The sequence below is a fragment of the Rhipicephalus sanguineus genome, chromosome 6, assembly GCF_013339695.2.
Source record: "Rhipicephalus sanguineus isolate Rsan-2018 chromosome 6, BIME_Rsan_1.4, whole genome shotgun sequence".
NCBI classification, from domain to species: Eukaryota; Metazoa; Arthropoda; class Arachnida; order Ixodida; family Ixodidae; genus Rhipicephalus; species Rhipicephalus sanguineus.
The window spans coordinates 33,507,387-33,524,477 of record NC_051181.1 but is presented as its reverse complement, the minus strand read 5'-3'; the positions used below and the strand labels follow the sequence as shown (position 1 = coordinate 33,524,477).

At 47.0% G+C, this 17,091-nt stretch overlaps 1 protein-coding gene across 1 annotated transcript in view; it reads left to right on the top strand.

The window, feature by feature from the left end:
* LOC119395686 (uncharacterized) overlaps positions 1–17,091 on the top strand; it is a 299,084-nt gene that overhangs the window by 211,216 nt on the left and 70,777 nt on the right. The window contains exon 10 of the mRNA XM_037662688.2: positions 11,990–12,098. The gene's annotated coding sequence lies outside the window, so the exon portion shown is untranslated. The remainder of the gene's footprint in view (positions 1–11,989; positions 12,099–17,091) is intronic.

Genomic DNA, 17,091 nt, shown 5'->3' with positions numbered 1-17,091 from the left:
CACGCCACGCCGACAGTGGCGCCGGCGTTTCTAGTGGTGGGCCTCGAGGCCAATAGCCTTTGTCAGAGAGACCATGAACACGCCATCGTTCTCTGGAGACATCGGTGACTCGTCCATAAGGTGCAAATGCCAGGCGTACATCTTCATCAGGCACATTAGACAGGAGGCAGTGTAACTTGACACGGATATTCTGATTAGCCGGGTCTATGACAAGACAGCGACAGTTCTTAACAATGCCTTCTCCAGCTTCTACAATCTTCCTCGTGGCTTCCACGTTTCGGAAGGTCACCGCCCAAACGAGGCTCATGCCATATGCCCCTAATGCGGTAGCATTAGGAAGCAGCGAGAGACGCGCCAGTGCGTCCCTGATGTCCTCAACACGATAAGGACTAGCTTTGACTTCCGCATGCAGAAAAACAGTATTAAGAACAATACGACCTGTCGCTAAACTTGGAAGGATGACCTGGTATTCGTTGTCCCGCGCCATATCCTGAGCAAAGTACCTGTTACCGCGACTAGACGTGACCGCTGAAACCGCTCCAGAGAAGCACGGCATCATGCCTCTGAACTCAACCGCGTCCAGAAGCAGACTCCGGCCACGTAACACCGGTCTCGTAGAATGCTAACGGCGAGCTATTTATATACGCCATTTAACGGTGGCGGTAGGCAGATATCGGAGGTGTTTTCGCGTGTGCAGTATTACCAGCGAGATTGCCCGCAGGGCACGCCCTAAAGCAATGCTCGTTAGGGTGACATGATGCGCGTTTTGTGCGCACACATCGACGCACACTGATGATCGTTCATTTTGCTTTTGTTTGAAAACTCCCCTTAAGAGGCGCACTACAAGGTGGCCCGTTTCTGCACACACACGCAATGTGGAACCCCGGCTAAAAAGTACCGCGTTATTTTTCTCTTCGCCGCCGCGTCCTTTCGGCGGCTTCGCCACTTAAATGGTTCAGCTCGCTCGCCACGCTAGCGTCTTCCAGCCGCCGACGCACTGCGCTTTGAAGGGCGATTGTTTTTTATAGCCTCAGAAAAGCGTGCAGGAACATTACGAAATCCCGTATCGTATTGACACTTCATCGCAAGCCTGTTGAGGCATCGAAGAAGGCCTGGGTGCTGCGCCGGCTGCGCTTTCGGGAGCGGCAACCGGCGGGAAACGGGCAAAGCCCGCTTTGCTATTCCCAGCGGGAAAAAGAATGCCAAGCGACGGGCTGTGTGGCTGCACAGAATACGCTGCGAAAATTTTGTTCCCACGACTGATACCCGCATATGTGAGGCAAGCGTTTCATTGAGAATTCGCAAATGCTGCTTCGGGGAATGTTGGCGTCTCAGCTGCACTTGTGCAGCTTGTTTCACGTGGTTGCTGCAGAAGGTTCATGCACAATAACATTGCCGGGAAGCTCTTAATTACGTTAGGCATAAATGTCGACGTCCACGCTTGGGCTCACATATAACGATCAGTGCGCCATGAGAACTGACTGCTACAGATTGGTATTGCGTGACGTGACTCAACGACGAACAGGAATAACAGTGTGTACCATGCAAATAATGGCACGCATGTAATGTAAGGCATCATTCACATGCCATGCTCATGCTGCACTCGTGGCCGGTTCGCTGGCTTGATATGCACCAAAATCGGTATTGCGTGACGCGACTGTATGACGCACATAAATACCAGGTTGTAACTTGAAAAAAATGGCACGCATGTCATGTAAGGCATGATTTACATGCCATGCTTATGGTGCACCCCCGGCCGGTTTCTCTGGCTTGATATGCACCAAGATTGGTAGCTCGTGACGTGACTGTATAATTGTGCCTTTTGTGTCAATCCGCCGGATCCCATGCATTGTGGGAATCAATCTAATGCGAAGCGGCCAGCAAAGAGCTGCATATATCGCCTCGTTCGTCTTTGAGGCAGATGAAATCATTCATGTCATGGCATCTAGTTCACTGTATATCGCATGTTTTTCATGCGTGCATGCATGTAGAATCTGGTACATACAACGCATGACCTGTAATTTATGTTCGTCACGCACCCACGTCATGCCATACCAAATTTGGTATACATTGTTAACAAAACGGCCGGAAGCGCAGAAAGGGAGTGTAATGTAAACTATGCCGTACATGTAATAAATGTCGTGGTTTTCACGTAACTATCTGTCATTCATGTTCGTCATACAGTCATCTCGCGCTATACCAATTTTGGTGTATGTCAAGCTACCGTACCGGCCGCGGGCGCGCCATGGGCGTGGCAAGTAAGTGATGCTGTAGATGACATACAAGTCATGATTTTCATGTTACCACCAGTCACTAACGTTCATCATATAGAAATATCTCGTCGTATCAATTTTGGTATATGTGCATTTCACTAACTGACCGCGAGCGCCCTGAGGCCATGTCATGTAAATTATGTTTTACAGGGTATGCCTGCCATGATTTGCACGTTATGAGCAGTAACTTATGTTCGTCATACACTCTTGTCACGCCATATCAATTTGGTGTCTATCACGCTAGCGAAGCGGCCGCGAGCGCACCATGAGCGTGGCATGTAAATCATGCCGTACATGTCATTATTTTCATGCTACCACCTGTAGTTTATAATCATCATACAGTGATGTTATGCCATGCCAAATTTGGTATACATCCCATTAACGAAACGGCCAGAAGAGCACATAGTCGTGGGCGGATAGATAGATAGATAGATAGATAGATAGATAGATAGATAGATAGATAGATAGATAGATAGATAGATAGATAGATAGATAGATAGATAGATAGATAGATAGATAGATAGATAGATAGATAGATAGATAGATAGTATCTATCTATCTATCTATCTATCTACGTTCAAACTCGCAGAAGTTCGCTAAGAAATGATTCGCATTTATTAAATTCCGACAGCAGAGCGCGTAAATGCCGCGCAGTTTGCCTTTCGTTATCGCGTTGGTACGCGTGCGTGCGCATTTAGGCAAGTGGAAACTGCCGCTATTTCTTTCCTAATCAGTTAGAGAACAACGGTATGCTTCATTCGGGGCTGAAAAAGCGCACGCAATGCGTAAAACATGCGTTACTCCGCGTGAAATCAACACTGCGCGCCCAAGCTTCGGCCGCGCTGGACCAAACATGGCGGCGGGCAGGACGGTCGCGGTACTTTTTCCGTTCCAGTGACTTTAGCTGGATGGATGGATGCTATGAGCGTCCCCTTTAAAACGGGGCGGTGACATGTCTGCCACCAGGCTCGAAGAAAAAAAAAAAAAAAAAAAAAGGTTCCTTGTATCATGTTGGCCTAATACCTTATCTACATTGATTAAATCTATGTTATTATACCAAAAAATATAAATTCACGGTCCATCTCTCTGCTTCTTAAGGCAGAATGACCTTATTTTTCCCCCATTATTTATTTTTGTTCTTTATCTCTACTTTTCTGCCACCAATACTCTAACCGTCTCTTACTTATTTCTATCGCGGACGTGTTCAGCTTTCCATTGTTGTCCCTAAAACCCAAGGCTTCATGTAGACTCGTGCCCACACGTATACCTGGGTGAATATCGCCACATTCAATCAGTACATGTTCCATCGTTTCCTTAGTTCCCCCGCAGCATGTGCATTGTTCTTCTTCGTTACTAAATCTCGCTTTATAACTACGCGTTCTAAGGCAGCCCGACCTTGCTTCAAACAGTAAAGCGCTTCCCCTTGAATTATCATAAAACCTTTCCCTCCTTATTTCGTTTTTTCCTTTTCGGTAGTTACTCAGAGCCGGCTTCTTTTCCATCGCTGTCATCCAATAAGTCCTCTCCGCCTCTCTGACCTTCCGCTTAATGCTCCTTGTTGCCATATCGCCCGCACTGCCAGCCGTATATTTACTGGTGAGCCTCCTAGTTCTTTTTCTCCACTGCGTGTCAACGCTTTTTCTATACAAATACCTGAAAACCTTCTCTGCCCATCTACTCTCCTTCATTTTCCTCAGCCTCTCTTCAAATCTCATTTTGCTCTGCGCTTCCCTCACTTCAAAGCCTGTCCATCCCATATCACCCTTTACCGCCTCATTTGTCGTCTTCCCGTGAGCGCCCAACGCGAGGCGGCCCACCGTCCTTTGATTTACATCCATTCCTGATTGCACCTCTGACTTCATGCACACCACTGAGTTCCCAAATGTAAGCCCCGGAACCATCACACCCTTCCACAGCCCTCGAAGCACCTCGTACCTATTGTATCCCCATAAAGCTCTGTGCTTCATAATTGCAGCATTCCTCTTTCCCTTTGCTACCGATGCTTTCTCTTGTACCTCCATATATATATCCCCCTCATTTACCCATACTCCGAGGTACTTGTACTCGCTTACCCTCGGTATTTTTTGGCCCTGTATTAATACCGTATGGTCTCCGTGATCATTGAATACCATCAATCCACATTTTGTTGCACTAAATCCTAGTCCTAGAGCCTCACACTCCCTTCCGCATATATCTGCCAGTCGCTGTATATCATCTTGACTGTCCGCAAATAAGACAATATCATCAGCATAAAATAGACCTGGAAGCTTCTGCTCAACCATCGCTCCGACCTGTTTGTGTGACAAATTAAATCCAATGTTGCTACCTTCTAGCGCTTTTTCCATCCTCGCCATGTACAGCATGAATAACAGCGGGGACAAAGGGCATCCCTGTCTCAGCCCCTTGCTAATTTCAACGCTGTCCTTGCTACTTATTCCTTCCCATTCTATACAAACTGTATTTTCTCGGTATATTTCCCTCAAAAGCTGTACACAGTCGTCACCTATGCCCACTTCCTTCAATATATCCCACAAAATTTCCTGATTAACGTTGTCATACGCCCCGGTGATATCTAGATAAGCTACGTATAAGGGCCTGTTTTCTATTTTAGATATTTCTATACACTGGGTAAGAACAAACAGATTATCGTCTAACCGCCTGTCGATTCGAAATCCATTCTGAAGTTCTCCCAAAATATCATTTTGTTCTACCCACGCTTCTATTTTTAATTTTACTGCCTGCATCGCCAACCTGTATAGCACCGATGTAATTGTTAGCGGTCTATACGAGCGAATGTTATCCTTTTCTCCCTTGCCTTTATAGATTAAGTTCATTCTACTTTTTCTCCAACTGTCTGGTATTTCCCTCTCCTGTAAGCACTTTTCTACGGCTTTCAGCAGTGCTTCTTTAGTGTTATGCCCGAGTTCGTTAATGAGGCTGACGGGAACCCCATCTAAGCCCGGAGTAGTGCGCTTAGGAATTTTTCCTTCGGCCTTCTTCCAATTGAAATTCTCTAGTACTACATCTTCGTCGGTTGCACTCCTTTGCGTACTTTTACTCACCGGGGGAATCCCCTGGGGGACCTTTTTAAACGAATCGGCTGTTATCTTTCGGATGTAACCTAGCGCTTCATATCCTTCCAATTTATTTCCTCCTTCATCTACCATATGTTGTTGCATTGTGACAGACTTCCTACCCAGCGCTTTTAGGTGGCTCCAAAATATCCTAGGCGCGGCCTTCTTCTTTTCGCGAATCTCTGTCATCCAGCGTTCACTTTCACCTTTAATTTTTGCCTCGACTAATTTCTGCACAATGGATTTTTGCTCTAAATATATTTCCCATATTTGGTTGACTTCGTCCTGTGGCCGCTTCTCCTTTTTTGCCTGTCTGTGCTCCCGTGATGCCTGACGTCGCATATCGATCGCTTCCCGGATTTCTTTGTTCCACCAACTTTTTGGCTTTTTCTTTCCTTTCCAACAAATAGTTTTCTTCTCTATTTCCATTTCTTTCGTGATTACATGTAGCAGCTCACTATACTTCCAGTCTTTGCCTGGTAGTTCGTTTACTTTTTCCTCGACTCTTGCGGCTATATTTGTTATTTGTTTGTCATTTAGATACGAGCTGCCAAACTTTGATTCTATGTTCTTATTTTCAGTTTTATATCCCATTTGTAATATTATGCGTTTATGATCACTACCCAAGCTGTTAATGCCTTCTTCGTCTATTCTCATCTCTCTAAGTTTGTCATATATTCCTTCTGTCATGAGACAGTAATCAATGCTCGATTGCCTGTTTCTGACTTCCCACGTGATCTGCCCCTCACACTTAGGCCCCACGTTAACTATCTCAAGACTATGTTGCTCGCAGAGATCTAGCAATAACTTGCCATTGGTGTCTGAATATCCGTCAAGGTCATGAATGTGAGCGTTCATGTCCCCTAGAAGGATTATCTCGGCATCATGACCAAATTCTTTAATATCGGTGCTTATGCATTTCACTATCTCCAGATTCTTTTCTCTGCAGTTATTGCCTGTCCACAAGTAAGCTACACCTAGCCACGTTTTCTTTCCACCTACTGTGCCCGAAACCCACATGTGCTCTGAACACGTTTGTTTCACTCTCTCCCATTTTGTTCTGCTATGAATTAGCATTCCAACCCCCCCACCTCTCCTTTCTGATGTGATCCTGTTACATCCTTCCCAAACATAATTTTCAATATGTGGTGGCTCTTCCAAGTCTCTAAGGTGTGTTTCTGTAACCGCATAAACACCTATCTGTTCCTTGTTTAACTGTCCCTCAATCTCTAACCATTTTGCCTTTTTTCTGCCACCCTGCATGTTAATGTAACTAATTGCAACACGCGCCTTCTCCCTTCTTTTACCTTTTCTCTGTTTTTTCGCTATACTACCTGTCAAAGAGTCCCCCTGGTTGTTTTCCTCATTACAAGCTACCATGGGCACCGAAGGGCCCGCGTGCCCCCCAAAAAAGCTACTGCGCGTCCTGCAAGACGCCAACCCACCTCATGGCCAAGCCTCCTATCGAAGTGTATTCCGTCTCTTCGAAAACCACCCCACCTGTGCACCTCTCTGTTTATTTCCACTACCTCGATGCCTTTCTCTCTACTCATCTGCCATATCTCTTTGTTTGCGTCGACAACCGCTCTTTGCAGGTTGCCGTCACGCACCGGTACCTCCGGTATTGTGCATACCACTATCTGCACCTGAGGGGAAATGGCGCGCATGTCATCGACCCCTTTCGCCAATGTGGTCGCTAGTTCGGCTGATTCGTTACTCAAGACGTCGTTTAGACCTCCTGCGATTATCACGAGGTTACGTCCATTAGACTTAGCTGCGAGTTTTGCGTTAGCTTGTCTCATCACTGATCCCAGCCTATGGCCCGGGAACTTTCCTATTAAAAACTCGTTTGTCGCCTCTCACCCTTTCCTTGACTGCTTCTGCGCATGTAGCTAAATTCGAGTCCCCGGCGATTATCACGTGATCCGACTTTTCTGGTGGACTCTCCCGCACCTGGCCACTGCACCTGTTACTAGCGCGTGCTACTGCTGTTGTTTTGCCCCCTCCCGTTCCCAAGACTACTTCGCGGAAAGTGGGTCCTGTGTCCCTTGCACCTGTCTTTTCCAAACCTGTTTCCCCCTTCGCGCCTACCACTGTGGGGGTCGATGCCCCATTTTTCCCGCTGTCGCCTGCTTCCCTGTTCCCCGTGGCTACATTTGCTGGCATGGCTACCTTTGCCAATCCCTCCTCGGCTGTCTTAAGCCTTTCCGCCATAGCCATCGTTTTTTCCCGCTCTGTCGCTACCGCTTTCTCCAGCTCTGATATTCTCACCTTGAGCTCATTCTGGGCGGCCATCATTATTTCCATCTTCGCCTCTAACTCGCATTGCTTACACTTGGCGTCAGCTCTCTCTGTCGTCTCATCCTCACAAACCTCTATTTTCCGCCCCATTCCGCATCCTGAACACTTTACGGTCTTTTTGACCATGGCTATAGAGCATTCACGCGGCAGATTAGATTAAAGCCAAACGATATCACAAAACTCCGCAAGTATGTTACACTTCAAAGCACCTGTGCACCTTTCAGCCACGTGGTGGCCAAAAAAACAAATATTAAAAAAAACACCCGAAGCGACTGTCACATCACTTTGTACCAACAGCACAAAGTTGTAAGCTCTATTAAGCTGCAATCTAGTGGCTTAACTAAACAAACAAGCTCGAATCATGCAAAAAAAAAAAAAAAAGCACTTATCTGACGCTGTCATTCCGGAGCCCACGAAAAACACGTCCGTCCTCTAGCAACACCACTGTGCGCTGCCTAAACAATGTGTCGAACGCCCCCGCGCGGCAGGAGACGCGGAGGGGCCACTCCATAGAATTAGTACAGACTCTACAGGAAAAGATGGGCCGAAAGAGCGCCGACCCCAAGAACACCGCCATTACTGTATCTTGGGATTGCTGCCTTTGAATTTACTTAAAAATCGGCTAGAACTAGCGTTATTCAATGTAATACTGGCAACAAAAATCAAACACTTGAATTTTGACCATGGAGGAAGGAAAAATAAGGAGAGGCCCTGACGTCACATTCGTGAAGCCTCCACATCGCAAACACCCGCATCGCCTCCTAGCGAAGGAGCCTCGAAACATTTCGCGATTTCCGCCGTGTCGTTTGCAAGCGCATGCGCGATTCGAGCCTTTTTTTTTTTTTCGCCGTGCGAACGGCGCCGCGGCGCTGTCGATTCATGCATGCTGCTTCTTGTGTGTGTTCTTTAGGAAAGCTACACAATGCCCAGCTGTCGCGTATGGTTGCGTATACCCGGTGCAAATCGCGTGCGCTGCGGAAGGTACCGGGTGTCACTTTTCATGTGTACCTACACGTTCGCTTCATTGCTGACCACTAATGCATGGTATTTGCATGCGAAGCTCTCGGATGTGCGCTCTGTTGCTTCTTACTCATTGTGTCAACTCAGAACACACGTGAACTTTTGTTTTTGGCGTCTGACGCGCCGTACATAACATGCGCCGAAGGAATCGTACGTTTTTAGATGCTGTGTCGTTCAACGAAAGGGCAATATAATGTATGTTGTTATTATCGGACTACGTGATGTATATATTGTGCAGTGTGCGCTCGCTGCGTGCTTGTTGTGTGCGTACTGGAATTACAAACTTTACGTGCACGATCGCGTATACAATACAGCGGGGTCCTCTTTTCGGCGTGAAGTTGCGTCAACTATAGGTTGGCGTTGCGCCGAATAGCTACTACGCTCACTCCATATACACGAACAAAGAACCGCTAATCCGGCAACAGATCGGGAAATCGGGCTACGAGAAAGGGAAGGCCTAACGCCCAGCAGAACGCGTAAGTCACTGCTAGGTGAGTTCGAATACGATGATGCAGGGGCTGAACGTTATTGATCACGGCACGTACCGGTATTCTGTACTGTTGCACAAAAACGCTCCACGAAGAATTTCAGCACGCAGCGCTCGGGCCTACCACGCACGAACAGCCTGGTAAACGTTTGCTTGCAACATTTTACTGCGTGAGAACCGCAGAATACGCGCTAAGTTTACGCCGGGACTACAAATCTGCGCAGAAGCTAACCACCGCGGAAAGCACGCCGCCGGGCAGCCGGGCGTCTGCTGTTTTGTTTGCCCCATACCGGTTTGTTTGCCCCATAAATCTGATGTCACTTCCGCCACACTATTCGCAATGTATTGAAATACGATAGGGCCTCTCCTTAGTATTCCTTCCTCCATGATTTTGACCAATTAGGAACATGCAGACAGTGTATAACGTTTATTTAAAAGATTTCTAGGCAATGTTTAAGGTCATTTAGGCATTTTACAGTGCGCGGAACCACGACTAAGGAGGATGCATTTGCAGGCACTTTTGCTAGATGGCGCCACCATATCCACTTGAGTTCGAGATCGCGGCCGATTGCGCGTCCTTGGACTGAGTTGTGAGTCGCAATGCGTCGTCTTCTGCGCTTTCTGTTGACACGTACTTACAACTCGACTTCACATGAGCTGACTTTCATTAATTACGATGAAAACTTCATACTACCGTCAAGTCTAGCATGCGTCCCAGGGGCTGGTAACGCTCGCACGGTACAATAATGGCGGCGCCCTTGTGGTCAGAGATTCTTGTGGTCAGAGGTCAGAGAGGGGCCCTATCGGGAGCTTTTCCCCTAGATTCTGTACTAACTGTATGGACCACTCCACGCGCCGCAGTTTTCAAGAAAAGAAAAATATCTAAGAGCGTTGGGTTGTAGCCCGCCACTCCAACAAGAATAAGTATCTGGGACAGTTGTTAGTTCGCGCTCGTCCTGTGTTACGTGTGCGTTCTTTTCGAGCGTCCTTCGTTGTGTTTGAGCAGCGCAGCGCGCTGAAAGTGCCGAGCTGTTGCTGTTCTTAGTTCGTGGTCATCCTGTGTGTGTTCTTTTCGTGAGTCCTTTGCGCTTTATAGGAGCGCTGCAAGTATCGAGCTAATATTATTATTTGGGGTTTATGTCACAAAACCAAGATATGATTATGAGAGACGCCGTAGTGGAGAGCTCCAGAAATTTTGACCATCTGGTGTTCTTTAACGTGCACTCACATCGCACAGTACACGGGCTTCTACCATTTCTCCTCCATCAAAATACGACCGCCGTTGCCGGGCTCGAACCCGCGACCTTCGCGTGAGCAGCCGAGCACCATAACCACTGCTCCAACGCGGGGGACCAAGTATCGAGCTGCTTGGTGTTCTTGTGACTTACTTGTTGCTATCGCATTCATTGCTTCGCTTTTGCGGCGAAACTGTGACCTTTTGTTTTAGTGGGTCTTGGTTTAAACTCGGTGGACTATTTGAAAATTTTTTCTTGTTATAAATATCTTCCTTAAAATGTACCTATTTTATTTATGTCAATAAGGTATACGGTCACTAATTGCGATGTCAGAATAGGTGACTTTGGCTGTAATTATGAAACATAATAATATTGTCTGGGGTTTAACGTCCCAAAACCACAATATGATAATGAAAGACGCCGTAGTGGAGGGCTCCGGAAATTTCGACCACCTGGGGTTTTTTTAACGTGCACCTAAATCTAAGTACACGGGCCTCAAACATTTTCGCCTCCATCGAAAATGCAGCCACCGCGGCCGGGATTCGATCCAGCGACCTTCGGGTCAGCAGTCGAGCGCCATAACCACTAGACCACCGTGGCGGGGCGTAATTATGAAACATAATGAATAGATATGTTACATTCGGTTAGGTGTAGCAGTAAATTTTCTTACTTAACAAACCTTCACTACACTGTAGAGCAGCTAATACTGGGTATATCATCTTTATTTGTGCTTCGTTATTGTGATTTTCAACCGCGCTGTTCAGTTGAAAGTTATATGCTTTTTTTTCTCTCATATGTAACTCAGAAATGTTCCATAGAGATTAAAGCCAGATGTTTTGAAAATGAAAAAGTGGATTACTACCCTGACCCACAAAATGGCAGGAAGGGGAAGGTGGAAGCTTGCGATGAAAAATTCGTAAACAGGGGTTGTGCTCGAGCCGACGTTTGCACAAATGGATTTGTCTTCTTCAAGGCTGCAACTGATTTCCCTAAACCAATCAGTTGCATCCTTGAAGAAGACAAGTCCACTTGTGGAAACGTCGGCTCCAGCACAACCCCTTTTTTACGAATTTTCCATTACACCGATCCATATAATAATATCTGGGGTTTAACGTCCCAAAACCACGATATGATTATGAGAGACGCCGTAGTGGAGGGCTCCGGAAATTTCGACCACCTGGGGTTCTTTAACGTGCACCTAAAGCTAAGTACACGGGCCTCAAACATTTTCGCCTCCATCGAAAATGCAGCCGCCGCAGCCGGGATTCGATCCCGCGACCTTCGGGTCAGCAGTCGAGCGCCATGACCACCCGATCCATGTAGCTCAATACCTGTGATATCATGGCAAAAAGAGAAGGTCACCATCCCAGCTATGCAATAGCCACTATTGGCTCAAAACGTTGAGATAGTACCGCTCCTCGACACAGCCCTGCAATATGTGACCGCGTCGACGGCTGGCCGTTGTTCTAGGGCGCAAAGAAAAAGCAGATCAGATTTTATATAATTTTTGTTTTACGGATGAACCAATTATAGCGCTTTCGAATGTTATTTTATTTCCACAGGTGACAAACCTATTGCAAATGTTTTTCTCCCAATTAGGAATTGCCTACCGTGAAGGAGTTTGCACCGACTACAGGGAAGCTGTTGTTAAAGATGCGGGCATAAGAAACAGTGGAGTGTACGCAGCGATTCACGAAATTGGACATACGTAAGTGTGCAAAAACATATGTATAACTGCCTATTTCAGCGCACTCGACCACTATATATAATAACGCTCTGCATACAGCCCACATATGGCCTTCGCAAGTAAGTTCTCGGCATTTACGCTAAGAGAAGGTAAGTTCGAAACAGAGAAAGCTAGTTCACTGAGTTTTAAAAATTCACCGACGATTACGATACTGCCTAATCCAAATTCCGGGGGCATCTTCGTGTTGGGGCAAGGCCAACTGTGTTTGAAGTTTTCGCTTTCCGCAAGGAATCGACTACGCCATAAATCATAATTTTTGTGAAGTAGGACCCCAGACAACACTCGACGTCCTGAGGTCGTCCTCAAATGGTACAATCGTCCTCGCACATTTCTCGATGTCCTTGGTACGTATTGAGTACGACACGAGCTGGTTTGACCCGGAAACGTCTTTGCAAGTGCTTTCTGAGGGCAACAAGTTGTCCTGAAAAAGTTCTTCCAGATACCTTTTGGGGATGACAAAAGCAATATCGAGAGCGCGCTAACAAGTTGTCCTGAAAAGGTTCTTCCAGGGACCTTTTGGAGATGACAAATGCAACGCATGCACTGAGCGCTTATATATGATTCCTCGCGTCCTTTTCACGCTAAGTAGATGCATATCCTATGTGAAAATTTTCTCAGCACGGTTGTTTCACACAGTCATTGCATTTTTTCGCCTCGCTGCTTCTCTTTTGGTTGAAAAGCTTCAAATTACGCGTTTCGCTTTCTGAAACACAAGTAATTAATCATCTTGGGTATCTAAGCTGATATTGCGAAATGGTCATTTAAAATAGTATGTTCTTAAAAGTGGCAGCCATATATTAGTGAATATCCGCCGCTGTAGCGTGTAATAACAAACTAGCCGCTGGCAACCATTGACCATGCTTGCCGTTCTGGATAGTCAAGTAGCCAAACCAGCCAAGCCATTCCAAGTCAAATGACAGTCAAGATGGGATCTTGCACGGAGGAGTGGGATCTTGTAATGAAGGTTAGTGCAAACCGCATATTTGTTGTTTGTGTGTACAGTACAGTGTAGTGTACAGTTAACAAAAGTGAGATGTCTCAAAGTGCAAATCGTAGACGTCGACGGGAGGTCAATCGCCGTGTTGATGGGTGCTTCACGTTACTCAACGCTCTGACTGATGCTCCAATGAATGGATCGGCATCAGTCGAACAAATTGCGGTGAATTGTGCTTCGGAAAGTCCCAATGTGAATAACAGGGAATCGACGTCTGCGTCTAACACATGGCCCGACCTCGGGCAAGTTAACTCGATGCCCGTGTCGAGTGCACTGGTGGGCTGTCAGAGCGGAGCCTCTAGCACTAATGAGTGCACTGTGCACGATACACGTGGTGACGAGGACATTGTGCCAGACTTCCAAGGAAGTTTACAAACGTGGACCATTGAGTCGCAGTCGTCGCATGCTGCGGTGACATCACATGAGACTGTCATGAAATGTAGCATTGTTCTACACGGGACAGCATCTGGTTCCTTTTGCATGTATTAATCCTTTCATTAAAATCGTAACTGCCTTTATTTGACGTCTTTCTCTCTTTTTTTTTTTTGCAGGAGTAGCCCGGTACAGTAAAACATCTTGGCAAATTTGTGTTGAATGCCTTAATATTGCTTTTTTTTTCAGACACTGCCTCTGACTACTCACTCGGATGCCTGAGAAAGCGGTCCTCATAACCAGTCGGGACTAATTACTGTTTAAATAAATGAATTTCAGTCAACAAGCTTTGTTTTTTTTTTTGTCATAGTCAAGCACTTATTGTCACCTCTCCGTTTCTTGACGCAGTATACATACATAAGACCTTACAGAGGTGTTTTTCCTTTAATGTATGTAAATACCTTAAAAAGAAATAAATCATATGTAGTAATACAAAATATCACAGCCTACGGTACCGAACCGGCTGCACAATGGTTGTTCTGAAAACATACTAAAAAAGTCCTGAAGTGTTGTTTTGAGGACGTCCTGAGGTTGTTATGAGTACGGACAACAGGACTGGATTAGTGCCATTCTAGTACCTTAACAGGACGTTCTGAGGGCATCATAATGTCCTCAAGGTGGCATACTGAGGATGTCCTGAGGTTGTTATTGTGTTGTCTAGCACCCGCTACGCCATTATTCGTCTTTCTGTGGGTAAGCGAGGTACCCGCTACACATCTATAAGGTATTATGTGCACTTTGTTGTTGCTGCATGTGGCTGATGACGATGAAGAATTATGGCTGAGCCCTTTGCAGTAGGTGGGAAGCATTAGGACACACACTCGTTGCGCAATTAGCAATTGTGTGATGAATGGTTGTTATGTTACTCTTCTGCCATGCTATATTACATAGGTTAACGCAATTTCTCGCCCGACATGACGCCTGTATAGGGACTTTTTTGCAAATGAGTTTCAAGCGCCAGCGCGGCTTTGTGGTAGAGTACTACTGCGAAGTAGTAAAACCCGGGTTCAAATCCCATTGGCTCCTGTCATCTCTGTCGCTTGCTTTTTCATGTCTATCGGTTGCGCCACTGACGGTGACGGCAACGCCGTTCAACGCAGTAACGGGCGCCTAAGAGCTGCGGTCTAAAAAGCTGTTCAACTGAACCTACATTGAAGGGGTGTAAAAAAGGCCCACAATGTGCCCTTCAGTACTTCGGGCTTTTGGCATCCGCACGCAGGTAGGAACAAAGCACTCTTTTGTTTGGGGCACCTTAAAGGGACTGTCTACCGCTCGGAAAATTTTTTCTGATTGTGGTGAAAATGAGAAGATCGTCACATCGGCGGCAACGAGCATGCTTTCGCCCCATAAAAACGAATTATATTTTTAATTTGATGCTGAAAATCGTGAAAGATGACCGCTAGCGTCACCCAACGGCGATGTGGTTCAATCCGCTGGTATGACAAGAAATCCTCGCAGGTAGACTCATTTTGCTTAAAAACAAACGTGTATAACTTGAAAGTGTATTTTACGCACTTGAGGCAACTTTTGGTTGCGTCAAAGAGTATTTTTTTTTCTTTCTTTTCTCACGCATCCAAAAAGGCGCCCGGTGGTGCTGCTTGCGGCGCCGTCATCGATTTCTTCCATGGAGGAAAGAAAAACTGAGGAGAGGCCCTATCGTATCCCAATGCATTGCGAAAATTGTGGCAAAAGTGACGTCAGAATTATGGGGCAAACAAACCGGTATGGGGCAAACAAAACAGCAGACGCCCCGCGGCGTGCTCTCCGCGGTGGTTCGCTTCTGCTCGGATCTGTAGTCCCGGCGTAAACTTAGCGCGTATTGTGCAGTTCGCACGAAGTAAAATGTTGCAAGCAGACGTTTACCAGGCTGTTCGTGCGTGGCAGGCCCGAGCGCTGCTGCTGAAATTCTTCCTGGAGCGTTTTTGTGCAACGTACAGAAAGTACCGGTACGTGCTGTAATAAAAAACATTGAGCCCCTGCCTCATTGTATTCGAACTCACCTAGCAGTGGCTGACGCGTTCTGCTGGGCGTCAGGCCTTTCTTTTCCTTTCTCGTAGCCCGATTTCCAGATCTATTGCCCGATTAGCGGTTCTTTGCTCGTGTATATGGAGTGAGCACAGTAGCTATTCGGCGCAACGCCAACCTATAGTTGACTTCACGTCGAAAAGAAGACACCGCTGTACTGTCTGCGCGATCGTGCACGTAAAGTTTGTAATTCCACTGCGCACAAAACACAAGCACGCAGCGAGCGCACACCGCACAATACATACATCACGTAGTCCGATAACAACAAAAGTTTATTGCCCTTTCGTTTGAACGACACAGCCTCTAAAACGTACGATGCCTTCAGCGCATGTACGGCGCGTCAGACGCCAAAATCAAGATTTCACGTGTGTTCCAAGTTGACACAACAAGTAAGAAACAACAGAGCGCACATCCGAGAGCTCCGCATGTAAATATCATGCCTTATAGTGATCAGTAATGAAGCGAACGTATACGTACACATGAAAAGTGACACCTGGGGTGCTATCGCGGAACGATTCTATTTTTTATTCCAATGCTTTTCGTGCTTTTCGCGCTTGGCCATTGGTCAGAACGACGGTCCGTCCGCGTTATCAACGCGATCAGCCAGCCGCGAGTGGTGGATGATAAGAATAGCATAGAATATGGCATTGGAATCGGGAATAGCATCGTTCCGCGATTGCACCCCTGGTACACTCTAAAAAAAAAAGGGAGCGAGTATGGAGCAACGGGCTCCGTTCCTCCTTCGGAGCCGCGACTTTCTCCTTTGCGGACGTTTTACTCGTCGCGCCTTCTTGCGGCAAGCGCCAAGGGAGGAACCATAGAGTTTCATACAATAACCTAGGGGGCGATCGGAGGGGAGAGTATTTCGGCCGCGCGTTAAAAAAGTCACGTGGTACACAGAGCTGCTCCGCGCGCGGCGGTCGCAGTTGCCTGGACGACGAAGACGCGGCCGCGGCGGCACTCCGACCGTCGTTGGGTTCTGCGGCAGTGCCATGTTTCCTTTGGTATTACAAAGTATTCAGTGGGCATTGCGATGAAGCAGTGACTGCATGAGCTGCACGTCACAGCGCACAAATGCAACATTCAAGGGTAAAATTTAGCACAGCTTCACTGACTTGGCGTCGCGAAGACTGATGAAACTGCGGAGCTGGTGCCTTTTCCTTGGCTTTGGGGTGCGTTTTTTACTAAGTACTATTTTAGCTGTCGATACAGCGATGATAATATGACGCCGCTAAACGGACCGTGAGCTCCTGCTTTGGCCACTCGCAAGTCAGGATCGGATTCCCTTCGTTGCTGGGCGGCCGACGTCTCTCTTCCCGACGAGTTTTGTCGTGCAGTTGCGGCGACACGCCTCTCTCACTCGAAACTCGGGGTCGGCCCGTCATCGTTGGGCCCATATGCTCTAGCGAATTCCCATCATATTTCCCGCCGCGCCGCTTCTTCTCCCGAAGACACCTTTCGCCATACTCGTCGCCGAACGTCGTAATGCTCTGCGCCGACAAT